The sequence below is a fragment of the Heterocephalus glaber genome, unplaced genomic scaffold (genome assembly GCF_053883595.1).
Source record: "Heterocephalus glaber isolate CG9 unplaced genomic scaffold, H.glaber_assembly_v1.0 deba00001733, whole genome shotgun sequence".
In the NCBI taxonomy this organism is placed as follows: domain Eukaryota; kingdom Metazoa; phylum Chordata; class Mammalia; order Rodentia; family Bathyergidae; genus Heterocephalus; species Heterocephalus glaber.
This window is the reverse complement of record NW_028258444.1, coordinates 6,306,419-6,322,288: the sequence shown is the minus strand read 5'-3', so window position 1 is coordinate 6,322,288 and position 15,870 is coordinate 6,306,419. Positions and strand designations below refer to the sequence as shown.

Sequence of the window (15,870 nt, the reverse complement as noted above, 5' to 3'; positions counted from 1 at the left end):
AAGGACAATGGAGGAAAACATGTCCGGACAAGTCTGAGCGAGACCCAGACATGTTCTAGGTGTAGAAGGGGTTGGAGCTAGGAGGAACCTTTTGTTTGCTACCTGGTCAGCAGCAGCACAGTGTTCTTCTGGTCAGAAATCATTTTCTTGTTCAATCCCACCCCAGAAAAGCATATTAACTGTTTCCTCTTGCTACTGAAAATAGTTTTCATTATTTCTTAACTGTTTCCTTTTGGGGTTTTTTTGTTTGTTTGTTTGTTTGTTTGGTACCGGGGATTGAACTCAGGACCTTGATCTTGCAAAGCAGGCGGTGGAACCACTGAACTAGATCCCTAGCCCAGCTGTTTTCTTTTTCACGCTATCGTGGAAACTCCAAAATATTGAGATAGGTTTCAAATTCATAACTATTAATCACCTAGAAACCCAAAAATTACAATTGTATACTTGTAGAGACCAAAAAATTAGAGGGGACAACAAACTATGAGTATATGTGAACTTTATATCTGAAGTGTCTTTTCCTCCTTTGTGCTATAGTTTTCCATTGGGTAAATACTGCTTTCCTTAAGCAGTAAAATCACTTGAAAGCATTTCTTATCCATTGAGTTTCTCTGGAAAAACAAAACCAATAGAGAATTTGCACACACACACACAACTCCAGATAGAAGTGGAAAGACAGGCATACTTTTTTTTTTCAAAGTAACTATACTGCTAGATTTATTTCTTTTCTTATTCATTACTTTTTTATATATGCACCCATGTTTATAGTGGCACATTTGTAACAGCTAAAATTTGGAAACAGTTCAAGTGCCCATCACCTGGTGACTGGATAAAGAAGATGTGGTTTTTTAAAATAAAATGGAGTACTACTCAGCCATAAAAAATGAGAAACTAGAGACATTAATAGGTAAATGGATGCACATTGAGGCCGTACTCTTAAGTGAAATAAATAGGACATACAACACATGTGTGTAAATACCAAATAGTTTCTCTGATGTAAAAGTGTAAATGATGATCAAAATGTATAATAGGGCCGGGGCTTTAGCTCAGTGGTTCTGGCGCCTGCCGTGCAACTGCAAGGTCCCGAGTTTGATCCCCAGTACCAAAAAAAAAAAAAGTATAATAAATAATATGAAATAGGCAGAAAAGGTCCAAAGGGAAGGGGAAGTGGGAGGGGGAGGAGAAAGGAAAGAAGGGAAAGGAGAAAATACAAGAAAAGGAAAAGCATACTTTTAAAAGTGTCTCATGAATATGTGAAGGCTGGCAAGTCTGAAATGTGAAGGGCAGCCACTCAAACAATAATTGACTTGCATTCCAAAGAAAAAGAACTGACTTGCCATTTTGAACAGAATTTCTTTTCCAGGAAGCCTCAGTTTGTGCTCTGAAGGCTTTCAAACTACGGAAAATAGCCTATGAGGGAAGTTAGCCTATGTCATCAAGAGTAATCTTTAATTAAAATGAACAGATAATACAGGTTAACTACATCTATCAGTTTCTTCACAGCAACATTCAGAGTAAGTAGTGCTTGATTAAACAAGTAGATACTATAGCCTCACCAAGTAGATGTTCAAAATTAACCATCATAATTATTTACTTTTTTAAATCCTTGGTTCTAGAATGAATTCCCTATGTGATTTTATACAAGTTGTTTAAACTTTCTGTGGCAAACACTGAGAAAATTTTGTTAACAACAAAAAGATTCCTCTTTGCCAGCATAGAAGAAGGAAAAGCTGAAAGCATTGGAGAGTATGAATTACAGATTTCTTTACATGCATGTAAAGAAGGCACAAAGATGAATACAAAATCTGGAGAAAATTTTGCAGAAATATAATAGAAAAGTGGAGTAGTGAATAATCAAACTTTTTTTATTTTCTTGAGAGTCAAATAGACTCATGTTGTGATTGGCCCCTGCATACCTCACAAGGGACTTCTATGTTAACCTTAGAGGGATGTCAGAAGGCTCAGGACCAAACCTTGTAAAATCAAAGGTCTGGTCTCTTCTGGGGCTTACTATTTCACAAACAGCTGAGTAAAGGGGCTAACAGCAAATGGCTTCCCTTTTTACTAAAGAAAGAAATTTTCACCAAAGAAATTAAAATTAGTTTATCAAAGAGATGTTAGCATGGTTATGTTTATTGTAGCTCTTTTCACATTAGCCAAGATATGAAATCAATGAAGGTATCTGCTGATGGATGAATGGGTATAGAAAATGGGATATACATACACAATGGAATATTATTCAGCCACATGTAGCAACATAAATGGAAGTGTTAAATGAAATAATCCAGGCACAGAAAAACATATGCTACATATTCTCACTCACATATGAAAGCTAAAAACATTTCTGTCTTAGAATTAGAGAATGGTACAGTGCTCAGTAGAGGCTAGCAAGGACCACTGAGAAGGAGGATAGAGGAAGGATGGGTAACAGGTATCAAAATATAATAAAAGAGGAGGTCTAAATTATAACATTTTACAGCACAGTAGGGTAAATGCAGTTCAAACTTCATTATATATTTTACAAATAACTAGAAGATTCCAAAGCTTCCAAACCAAAAAATAAGTAAATAAATGTTTAAGAAAAGAGAAATCCTAATCACCCTGATTTGATCATTGTATATTGTATACATATACTGAATTATCACACTATACAACATAAATATGTACAATTATGTGTGTCAATCAAAACAAAACAAAATTAGAGAAATTTTGGTCATCTTATTGTTATACTATTTTCTGTGTAAAAGTATAAAAATATGTAAGATGTCAAGAGAATTAATTAATTTAATTAAAGGAAAGAGCCCATAGTGGCCTTCTATTAAATGACATACTGTTATCACATTTGTGTCCTACTTTGTACTCTTTGCTGCAGGAGTTTTGCCTAGATTTATTCCATCACCTCTTACATGTCTCTGTACCTTGTACTGCATCTTTTAAATTCATCCTCCATACAGCTTCCTGTGTGAGCTACATGCGGCTCATATCTTTTCTGGGTACCATGTCCATCACTCACTACCACCCACCACCATGTCCTTCACAACCCTTCAGCAGCTCAACATTAACTTGGATAAATCTGATGTTCTCAACAGAACCAAAAACATCTTCTAACTGGACCTTGCCTTCCAATAGAGTCACTCCCCCCGCCATCCAAGTTCCTCTTCTATCTCCATTTACAAATTACTAATTTCACACTCCCTGGAAAAGCTGGCACTTCCATACATTGGCTCTGACAGCCATCCCTTCTGCTCAGCTTGCTCCACCTTTCTTTCTTACCCTGTGTACTCTGGCCTATATGCTGGCCAAACTCATCTCATCAGCATGCTCCCCTCTATCAATGTGCTCCAACTACATTAGAACTTTCATAACTCTACAGCTCAAGGCATTTAGCCACATTATTATATCTAATCCAAGACTGTTCTGACCCACCCTACCTTTCACCCTGAGGGTCCAACTCCTGTTAAAATATCACCTTGTCATATGGCATCTAACATTCTAATTTAATTTGATAGTTCCATTGTCTTCCTATGATGATCAATGTTTTATCAGGTAACATAGTGTAACTTAAAATTATATATTTATGTTTTGGTTTGTTTTTAATGTATAAATCCTCTGCTAATTTTAACCACTTCTGCTAAGCTTGATGAAGGAAAGGCACCATCTGTGTGTATGCTATCACATGCGCAGTGCCTAGAGAGAATGTCTGACACATAGAAAGCCCTGAGTGAGTATCTGGTAGCTTAGTGAATAAATACATTAAGAATGACATGGTGTCATTATTTTCTTAATGTTTTGCACCTAACCAATATCCATTCTGTACTCTCCTTACAAACAGAATCAATCTAGAGCATCAATATGGCTTTTTAAAGTTCTGTTTCCCTGTATTTTCTTCTTCTTTTTCTCTTTCCACTTCTTCCTACCTACAATATGGCATTCTTGAAGATACTGATGGATAAAAACAGAAGGATCCTGAGTTCTTGATGACACTGTAGAACCACAATGCCATGGCTACACCATGGGACAAATCAAGGCATATTAGTCAGCTTCCTTGTTACTGGGACAAAATACCCAACACCTATAACTTAAAGAAGAGGTATACTTTGGCTCATGTTTCAGATAATTCAGTTCATGTTTAGTTGGCTCTAAAGAAGAAACAGCATGGCAGAAGGGAAAGACAAAGGAAAGCTGCTAAACCATAACAACCAAAAAATAGGAGAGAAGGGGGAGCCAGGGGCAAAAATACACTCTTTCTGGTCATGCCTCAGTGACCTACCTCCAACTGGGCACCGTGTACTAACAACATAGTCATCTTCTGAACTCATCAATGCATGAATGTACTGATGAGTACAGCAACCTCATAATCCAATCAGCTTCCAATCATGTGAAATCTAAACCATAATATCCTGGCTTAGAACCACAAAAGAATCACGTCCATCTCATTATGCAAAATACATTTAAATGTCCATCTCTAACTGTCACCAAAGTCACATGTCCACTATTGGTGAAAATTCAAAGTCCAAAACCTCCTCTGAGACTCAAAGAAAACTCTCACCTTTGAGCCCCTGTGAAAAGAAAAAAGAAAATTAAATACTTTCAACATAGAATGACACATTGTCATTCCAAAGAGGAGAAAAGGGATATTAAAAAAACGAGAAAAAAAAAACCATAACTGAAACCCTTCAAGGCAAGAGTTAAATCTTGTAGCTCTATGTCCAGCACCCAGGGCAAGGTGTGGTGAGATGTGAGCTCTGAAGGGCTTGGGCAAGCCCCATCCCTATGGCCTTTCTTTTTACAGTCCACATGGCTCCCTCCTGGGCAAGCTCCAATCCACTGCCTGTAGTTTTCCTCAACAGATGTGCCACGTTTCTAGCATCCTCAGTTTTCTGAGGTCTCTAGTGCACTTCTGACTTTACTATCAGGGCTTTACTCACTGCCCTCTCGGGGGCACAGTGCCTGGCCCCCCAAGCTTTCCTGCAAAATCTGGGTGGAAAATTCTGTGACACCGTAATTCTTATATTATCCATGTCTATAAAACACCAAAATCTACCACCAGCTCAAGCAGTAGGCAGTCCCCCTTTGGACCACAGCTGCAGTGGGCTCTGAGTGTCTGGCTGGCTGAGTACTAGGAAATGGAACCAACACAAATTCCTTAGGTGGCCCATCTCAAGCAGGGGCTCCAAGGGCCCTCTTCTTAAATGAAAGGCTTATGTTTTCTAACCTTTCACCTTAGGATGAATGGGGTCTGCCCAATTCCTGAGATACCTTCATCAAGCCATCTTTTCTTTGTAGATTTCTGTTTTGTTTTGGTTTTTGTTTTGGCACTGGGGATTGAACTTGGGACCTTGCTCTTGTGAAGCAGGTGGCGGAACCACTGAGCTAAATCCTTGGCCCTCAAGCCATGTTTTCTACTGTCCTAATATAAAGTACTTGGCTCTTTTCTGTGCTAATAATTTTACCAACCATGCCTTCCCTGGCCCCAATTTGGCAGGCACTTCCTTTCTCATAAAACTGCAAATTTTTCATATCATTTACCTCTGTTGTTTTTCTCCTGATTCTCACTATGGATGTAACTAAAAGCAGGCAGAAGTACTCATGTCATGGCCTAAACATTAGGTTGTTTGAAATTTCCTCCACCAGATCAATTAGTCCACCACCTGTAAATTTAGTCTCACACAAAATCATAGGACATAGGTGAAATTAAGGCAAGTTCTTTGCCAGAATGAAGCATGCATAGCCTCTAGTCCAGTTATCTATACAGTTCTTATTCCGAACTGAAACATCATGAGCCTGGCCTTTGCTGTCCACAAGCCAACCAGCTTTTTGGTTTTCTGACCTTTGACCAGAATATCCTATAGAGCTCAGCTTACAGCATTAACATTTCGCTAGCCAGCATCTCCAATCCTTTCCAGATTCCTTTCACAAACCAGTTCTAAATGTCATAGCTTGTGTCTAGATGTACCCCCAAAGCCTCCTGCAGTCGTGGGTGGGGCTTTCTCTGAGATGGCTCAATCTAGAGTATGTGACTGATTCATGGTGCAATGCTAGGCTTGAGGGCACTAGGACTGAGGGTGTGAGTGCTACTCACCCTAAGTAGTCTGGATAAGATAGAGGAGATAGAAAGAGCTGTGGTTGTCCTTTGTTGCCTTTACTGTGTTCCACCACCATGAACTGTTGCCCCTCTGCCCTGTGCCACTCTGCTTTGGAGCCAGCCAATTATGGACTGAAACCTCTACAAACTGTGAGCTAAATAAACCTTTCCTCTTTTAACTTTGGCCATCGAGTGTTTTGTCTCAACAATAAGAGGAAAGTAACAGAGACACAAGGTAAAGCCACATGTATTGAAGTTCAGAGCTTGGCCAAGTGCACATTTAAAACTATCCTGTCTGAATCTGCCTTTTTCTAAATGAGAAAAGAGAAGTACAGGGAAGTTACTTGGTAAAGGCTCTACTGGAAGTAGGAGTAGATATATCATTATAATTCACTTTCTGAACTTTCAGGCTCGCACTTTGTTATAAGCTCTCTCAGAAGCTACAGTTTGTTGTTGTTGCATTTTTCCTACATAGAAGTATTGGAATTTCTGCCTAGCATTTTCTGGATGGTGACAGTTGCAGGGAACCAACTTTTCAATAGAAGGAGAAAGATATAAGAAGAGTCTGCTTAGTAAGATGGGAAGAAGTAGAGACAAAAGTGAACAAGAGGTCTTAAGAAGGGCATATTTTTCTTCAGAACTCAGAAAAGAAATTAGGGTTTGATTACATGGAAAAGGTTCTTTTCAAGAAAAAGAATAAACAATAATATTTAGTTGTAATACTTTTAAAAGGAAAGAAAAGTTCCTAACATAATTATAGACTTAACTTAGTTTCTAATAAAAGTTATCTAGTTTCCAAACACAGAACACCATCCTAATGGTGCAACAGTAGTGCTGGTAGGTATATTTCCAACATGAAATATTGTCACCTCAGTCATATAAGAAATATTAGTAATTTTACCCTTAAAATAGATTATAATATGTCCATAATTTTGACATTGTATTCAAAACTACATCAATTTTATGACCCATCAGAGAAAATAAGAACATAGAACCAGGTATAAAATGTAGTTGTGCTCAAGAAACAGAGAGGAGGAAAAAAAGCCTTTATTATATAGAAATACAGAATGTCTCCACATAAGTGAAGTTTACAATCATCTTATAATTATATGGAGAAATAGATAAAACTATGTTAGATGTTATATTTATGATATAACCCAGAACATTTTGAAATAAAGCACACACCAAAACAAAACCCATATGATTACATCATGACTAGGAATAGTGTCTGGTATAGAATGTCTTGTGACAAATATTGTTAGATAGATAAATAAAGTTTCTTATCCAGTCACAAATGCATATGAAACATATACAACATTACCTTCATCTGGTTGCTTTCTAAACTTTTGAGCACTCTCTATGTAGAGTTACTATAATACTGTTTGTCTAAGGCACATTTAAGAAAGCAGACTCCATAGTAGATACTTCAATACAAGGTGTTGGACTTTTGCTGGTAATAGCTTAAAATTTTTTTGAGGACTGTGGCATTGCAGGCTGTGGAGAAGTGGGATAATATGTGTGTTTCACAGAAATCAGAAATTGAAGAACACTATTAACACTATTGCTGGAGCCTGCATTAATTTGACCACTCCGAAGCCTGCTTTCATCTTCCACTGTTGCAAGCCTTCTTTCTAATAAGAAGCCTTCCCTGATCAGCTGCCTCCATAGCTGCCACTGCCCGAAGTTCTAACTTTTTTGCACATCCGAGTGTTAGGATGCCTCCCAATGGCAGAGCCTATACTTGTTCCCTGCTAACAATAGAATTTAGGTTTCAACCGCTGTGGAAGTCATTTACCCATCAGCACTGCAGAGATTTTGCCGTATGCAACAATAAGAAAAATAGTTACAAAGTGTTCTTATGAAAAACTTATTTCCTAAAGGAATAAAAATTACAAAAACAATAAAATCGAGCATACATATAATTTATATACATATGCATTATATTATGCTTCAAACTATATGTTATATCCTTCAAATGTTTTATCTCATTAAATCATAAAGCCCATATGTAACAAGCATAGAGCAATTAAGTAGAATCTGCCAGAGTTTACAGAGCCACTTAGCAAAACTGGGACTTGAACATAGACAGTTTGGCTCAAGACCAGGTCTTCAGAGTACTATGCTGCTTGTGCCTCTACTTCCTATTCCTAGAATAGAGGAATAAAATGCTATGAAAGAACATGAAAAATCCATCTAATCCACACAGAGGACTTCAGGGAACATACTACTTGAACAGAGGCCTTGCAAATGAGTAGAAGTGGATCAGGAGGAGAGTAGGGTGGCACTGTTAAAAGATGGGGTGGTGTGGGTTCAGGCCAGAAAAGGTGTGGCTGTACATGCAAAGCTAAGAAAAACTAGTGGGGCTGGAGTATAGGGTGTGCAGAGCCAAATAGCAATAGGTGAAGCTGGAAAGGAACCCAACTCTCTTTCCATGAGCACTGGGCTAAGCACTTAGCATATGCTCTTACCCAAAATGTCTGGGGAGTTAGAGATGGCAGGTGAAAGATAAATATTCTAATGCACACCATCTCCAAATTACTGCCTCTCTCCCATTGTAAAGTGCCACAGACTGCAGACTGATTTGTGGAGAGACTAATCTTTTCGGGTGGTACTCCAAATCTTACTGTTGGAGATTAGTTCCTCAGGATTAACGGTATTGTTTTTTTCAATTTTAATAGATTTGCGAAAGTTAAGCCATTAGTTCTTTGTTATTTTATGAGAATAAAAAAATACTTTTTCCTTTACTGATAACTAGATATTAGCACAGGGAATGGAAATATAGATGGGAAGAGAAGCAATGGACACTTTTTGAGCCCTAAGCAATGACCAAGGTGGCGTAAGGTCACTCATGCCAAATGAGGAGGACTGGTGTGAAGAAAGATGACTCAGAGAGGGGAGGTGGGAAAAAGGTTGGAAAGGAACTTGATTTGTAACTGTATCAATAGCAATAACTGAGTCCATTTTCCAAAGCATACATTTTAAAAAGATACAAATGAACATTTCCTTGTGGTTCCTTTGTTCAATTAACAGGTCTTTATTTTGGATCCCATTATGTGCCAAAAACAATGTAAAGCCCTAAAAAAAAAAGAAAAGAAAAGAAAAGAAATGACACAGCCACTGCACTCAGGGAGAGGATCATAACACATGTTGAGATCCATCCGTACAAAGGGCTTCTAGAACGCCCGCCCAACCCAACCACAGCAGAAAGGAGGTCACAGAGACCACCCAGTACCAATGACACTTGCCCTGGGATGACAAAGCAGAGTTATCATTCGGGGTGAAAGGTGATTGGATGAAAGACAAGCATTCTGATCCCTGAGAAATTTGTAACCTAAAAAGGGGGCAAGGTAACATGGCTCACAGACATGCTTACTACAAAGGGCACGCAAAGCAAGATCAATGAGTGACATGTAAAAATAGTTGTGGAAGACGTAATAGATGGTAAAGAGGCAGCTGGCAAAACATGAAACAAACCTAGGGAGCTCAGATTTAGTCCTGAATTACAGCACATCTGGAGGAGAAAAGAACTCAGAGACGAAATGTTTGATACTGTCTCAAATGGATAGAATGAATCCATTAATTGAGAAAATAATTTGATCTTAAATCTATTCCTTAACTATGATTGTCAAAAAGGAAATATTTCCCAGGAAGCCATTTTATGAAAAATTTTATAGATTGACTGAAGGAATTTTGAAAAAGACTTTTCCCTTCCCTGGTTCCGTTAGCAGACAGCTAATGAGATTTGAGACTATGATAAAGTCATTCTTAACCACCCTGAATTTGCATGCTGTGACATAATTTTCAGAACAATGTGCCAGTGTTTTTCGCTGATGCCTCCCCAGGGCATCTCTGCACACAGTCCCTTCACTTGTATTTCTCCAGTCCAGAAAAACAAACCTTTCTGATATTTTCTACTCCAGAATTATATTTTGTCCAGTCTAATCTGTGGACCACAGATCCTACTCTGGTAACTGTTAGAAGCTTACTCTCCTCAGGTTTTCATGGGCAGGACCTGAGATGAAATCCCTGGAGATCGATGTATAGAGGATTTTTTCCGTACAGTTTCTGTTTGGTTTCTATAAAGGTTACTTCATGAAGGATTGCTTCCCTGTTCCTCTAGTTTTAAGGCTGTAGGTTTATTTATTATGTTCTGATTGGGCTAGACTTTGGCTTTGCTTTCAACAAATTTTTTTACTAAGGTTAGTTGAAATTTATATTTTTATTACCAAAGGTTTTACACTACGCAAATTGTTATAGTTTTGATCTGAAACATCTCCCCAAAGTCTTACATGTGTGGAAGTTGGGTGTATCTCAGGGGTGCTATGCTCAGGGCTGGACTATCCATTGATGACTTTGGTGGCCGAATGTGCAGCTGCAAGTGGGGCCTGGTTGAAGGAGTTTCACTGTAGGTGTGGCCTAGAAGGTTGTACTGTTATTCCCCAGCTCCTCATTCTGTTTATGCTTCCTGGTTGCCATGGATTGAACAGTTTTCTTCTGCCATGCCCTTTCTCTGTGCGATTTCTGCCTTGGAATTAGCCCAACAATGGACAGAAGCCTTTGAAAACCATGAGCCAAAAGACACAATTCTCCTTTAAATAGTGTGTGTCAGATACTGTGTCCAGTGACAGCGACACAACTAAGAGAAATATTTGTAACAGAGAAGTTGGCTCATTGCTGCAATTCTCCCCGACTATGTGGTGCAAAAGCCTTTAGAACTGATTTGTGGAAAGAGTTGGGAAATGTTTGAAGATGCCAACTAGAGAAACTTTAGAATGCTGTAAGCAGAGCTGGATAGGAGATTCTGGTCAAGTTTCAGAACACTAGAATGCTAATAAGAATGCAGAGAGCAAAGGCCAGAATCAGGAGGTTTCAGATGGGATTAAGGACTCCATTGGCAGTTGGCCCAGTGGCCATGTGTGTTACCCCTGGCAGAAAATTTTTCTTCATTTTGCCCATGTCCTGAGACTTTGCAGGGGACTTAGATTAAGGTCAGTAAACTAATTAATCAGCCAGAAGAAATTTCAAATCACACCAATACTCAGACTGTGGCATAAGTACTGCTGACTGCTTTTACCCACATCTACACTGAAAATCTGGAGCAAAAAGTAGATGTGAAATGTTTGCTGTTTCATCTGAAAATAGCACCTCCAAAGATTAGGCTGTGGGGCTCCTGGTTGCAGAAAAAATGTCATTAAGGAGAACCCAAGTGCTGGGCACAGTGGTGCATGCCTGTGATCCCAGCACTCGGGAGGCTAAGACAGAAGGATCACCACGATTTCAAGGTCAGCCTAGGCTATATAGTGAGACCCTGTCTCAAAAGAAAAAGAAGAAGGAAGAAGAAGAAGAAGAAGAAGAAGAAGGAGGAGGAGGAGGAGGAGGAGGAGGAGGAGGAGGAGGAGGAGGGGAGGAGGAGGAGGAAGAAGAAGAAGAAGAAGAAGAAGAAGGAGGAGGAGGAGGAGGAGGAGGAGGAGGAGGAGGAGGAGGAGGAGGAGGAGGAGGAGGAGAAGAAGAAGAAGAAGAAGAAGAAGAAGAAGAAGAAGAAGAAGAAGAAGAAGAAGAAGAAGAAGAAGAAGAAGAAGAAGAAGAAGAAGAACGGGAGGAGAAGGAGGAGGAGGAGGATAAAACAGCAGCAGCTAAGTGCTCTGCATCAGAACAAGAGCAAAACAATGGCTTCACAGCAACTCAGGAATCAGCAAGACTCCTCTCTTTGCAGGCTTGGGGATGCAACACTATAAAGCTTTCATTTGAGAAGAGAGCCCCTGGGTTCCCCCATTTGAACGGTGTTGCCTAGGTAATTGGTTCCCCATGACTTGATTCATAGTCCTCAGTCACTTAGGCACTTAGAAGCCTCTGCAATCATGATCCAAGGGGGCCTGGCTACCACCTGGGCTGGTGGCAGACCTTGACATCATCCATATGGTGATGGTTTTACAGGTATGTAGAATGCAAGAGTTGTGGAGAGTCATAGAGGCCTCTACCAAGATTTCAAAAGAAGGCCTCGGAGGCTAGGAATTGTGCCTCTGAGAGGGCAGTGTGTGAAGCTGAGACAGTGAAGCTAGAAGTGCCAAGACAATTCCAGGAAGTTAGAGATGCTAGGAATGTGGATCATCTGATGTTGAAGGCCATAGGCAGAGAGCAGAACCACCCCAAGAGTCCTCATGTGGGCAGTAAAAGGAAATGCTGTAGAGGCAGGGCTTCAAGTCCAAAACCTCATGAACTACAGGATTTAACATTTATCCTGCTGGGATTTGGTCTCACTTTGGTCTGATTCATTTCTGTGCCCCCTCCCCCTCATTTCTGCCTTTTGGAACAGGAATGTTTATCTGTGTCATTGTAGGTTGGAAATGTTTAACTTTTTTTTTTTGATAGTGGTTCACAGCTAAAAATTTGCCTTCAATCTCAGAGGAGTCTTTGAAGTTGGTCTGTTCAGCAATGCTGGAACTGCTAAGACTTTGGTAACTCTTACAGATGGACTAAATTCATTTTTGCATAATGAGATGGACAATGATTCTTTGGAGTTTGGGGGAAGAATGTTACAATTTATATCTAAAATGTCCCCCCAAATTCTCATGCATTTGGAAAATGATTGGATCATATAAGCACCATTCTCCTCAGTGGATACATTCACTGAAGAGTTCAGTAGCTGAATGTGCACCTAGGAGGTGAGGACTCATTGGAATGAAGTAACTGGGGGCATGACCTGGAAGGGTGTGTTCTTGTCTCTCTAGGTTTTCATTTGCTCTCTGCTTCATGGCCATCATGGGTTGAACAGCTTTCCTCTGCCATGGCCTTTCACCTTTCTGTCCTGGAGCCAGCCAACCATGGACAGAACCCTCTGAAATGTGACCAAAACTAAATCTCTCCTCCTTTCAGTTGAGGGTGTTGGATATTGTGTGCATAATGGGAAAGTGACTAAGAAACAGATAAAACAAATAAGATGAAAAACTTCATGAATTTCCTGTGACAATGGAGAAAAATCAGAAGGGAGTGAGAAGTTGTTGGCAGTTGATTCAGGAACTGAGAAACTTTCCAAGTCGCAAGGAGGCTAAATGTCAAAGAATATACAGAAGGGCTGGGGTGAATGGAGCACGGTGCTGAGGCCCCTCAGCGAAAAAAATGTCCGCCTGAGGAGACCCACAAGTTCTGTGGGGGGACCACAGCCCGCCCGGAGGAAGGCAGCCACGGAGCCCGCCTGCGTGGCCCTAGGTAACTTTCGCTGGAGGCTGGACCTGCGAGAAGTGGCCAAAGATGAACCCCCAACAACACCACATGGCCGCTATAGGGACCAACAAGGAGCTGAGCGACCTGCTGGACTTCAGTGCGATGTTTTCCCCACCTGTTAATAGTGGGAAAACTGGGCCAACGACACTGGGAAGCACAGATCAGTGGATCAGGTATGGATGAACGTGGAGGTACAACATCTTGGGGAACAAGTGGTCAACCAAGCCCTTCCTATGACTCGTCTAGAGGTTTTACAGACAGCCCTCATTACAGTGATCACTTGAATGACAGTGGATTAGGAGCCCATGAAGGCTTGTCCCCAACACCCTTCAGGAACTCAAAGCTGATGGGAAAAACATTAGAAAGAGGCTCATTTTCCCTGGACAGCAGAGTTGCTAGATTACCAGGCTGTCAGTCTACTCTTCTGAGACAAGATCTAGGGCTTGGGAACCCAGCCCAACTACCTTCTTCAGGAAAACCAGGAACACCATACTACTCATTCTCTACCACAAGTTCCAGAAGAAGACCACTCCATGACTCTGCAGCCCTTAATCCATTGCAAGCAAAGAAAGTCAGAAAGGTGCCTCCTGGTCTGCCTTCTTCTGTATATGCACCATCCCTAAATTCGGATGATTTCAACCATGAATCTCCTAGCTGTCCATCTCCTAAGCCACCAACCAGTATGTTTGCTAGCACTTTCTTTATGCAAGATGGGACCAACAATTCTTCTGACCTTTGGAGTTCATCAAATGGGATAAGCCAGCCTGGTTTTGGTGAAATTCTGGGGACCTCCATTTACCACATGTCTCAGTCCAGTAGTTATGGCACCCTTCATTCCCATGACTGCTTGAGTTACCCTCCAAACTCAGTCTTGCCAACAGACATGAGCACAAGTCTTTCCCCAATGTTCAGCTTTCACCCCTGCAGCACCAGCAGTTCCCTTTATGTTGCTGCTTCCGACACTCCTCCTATCAATGGATCAGATGGCATTCTGGGAACCAGAGGGAATGCTGCTGGAAGCTCACAGACAAGTGATGCACTTGGATAGGCATTGGCATCTATTTATTCTCCCGACCATACAAGCAGTAGTTTTCCGTCAAACCCATCAACACCAGTTGGATCACCTTCACCTCTGACAAGCACCACTCAATGGCCTAGACCAGGAGGGCAAGCTCCTTCATCCCCAAGCTATGAAAATTCACCCCACTCCCTGCAGTCTCGAATGGAGGATCGTTTGGACAGACTGGATGATGCTATCTATGTGTTGCGGAACTATGCTGTGGGACTTTCCACCAGTTTACCTGCTGGTCACAGTGATATTCACAGTTTATTGGGACCATCCCATAATGCACCAATTGGAAGCCTCAGTTCAAACTATGGAGGATCAAGCCTTATTACAAATAATCAATCAGTTTCAATGGTTGGAGCTCATTGGGGAGATTCTGTTAGTTGCAATGGCAATCATTCAGTCCTGTCTAGTACCGTCACTGCTTCAAGCACAAACCTGAACTATAAAACACAAGAAAACTATAGAGGTGGCTTGCAAAGTCAGTCTGGAACTGTTATTCCAAAATAAATCAAGACTGAAAATAAAGAGAAAGATGAGAACCTTCATGAACCTCCTTCATCAGATGACATGAAATCAGATGATGAATCCTCCCAAAAAGATATCAAGGTCTCATCTAGAGTCAGAACAAGTAGTACTAATGAAGATGAGGATCTGAATCCAGAACAGAAAATAGAAAGGGAGAAGGAAAGGCAAATGGCTAACAATGCCAGAGAACGCTTGCGCATGCGGAATATTAATGAGGCATTCAAAGAGCTTGGCCGAATGTGTCAGCTTCTTTTGAAGAGTGAAAATCCCAAACAAAACTCCTCGTTCTTCATCAGGCTGTGGCCATCATCCTTAGCTTAGAACAGCAAGTCAGAGAGAGGAACCTTAACCCCAAAGCACCCTGCCTTAAGAGAAGGGAAGAAGAAAAAGATTCTGCAGCATCGGCAGAGCCACCAACCACGCTGCCGGGAGCCCATCCTGGGTTTAGTGAAATTACCAACCCTGTGGGTCATACGTAAACATCAGCCAGTTCCAGAGTTATCAGTAGGCTAGACAGAAGGTGACCTCTCTTCATAAGGACTTGGACAGCTCAGATAATCTGAAGACACAAACCTGTCAGGAGGGAGAAGAAAAAACAAAACACTTGAAACAAGAAACTCAATGTACCTATGATCAAAGCAATTGGTCGACACTTCCATCAGAAGTGAAGATAGGAAGCTCATCAGATAGAACGTCAACCCATGAGATGTTTGCAACCCATCATTTTGTCATAAGCAGTGTGTTGCTTCTGCACAGAGACTGGTCTCGATCTCTCCACTCACTGTGGAAGTTGCCTTGTGCCTAAACTGAATTGACAAATGCATTGTAACTACAAATTTTATTTATTGCTATGGAACTGTAAGGTCTACATATAAAGGGAAAAGGTTGATGCCAGCATTTGTTAAAGCTGTTCCCATGCAGAGAACAAAACAGTGACAACCACTGGCCCTTAGCATTCCCGGCATACCTGTGA

The 15,870-nt window shown here is 40.8% G+C and overlaps 1 pseudogene; it reads left to right on the top strand.

The window, feature by feature from the left end:
* Positions 1 to 13,199: 13,199 nt before the first annotated feature.
* Positions 13,200 to 15,608, top strand: LOC101712074 (transcription factor 12 pseudogene; annotated as a pseudogene).
* The last annotated feature ends 262 nt before the right edge of the window (positions 15,609 to 15,870 follow it).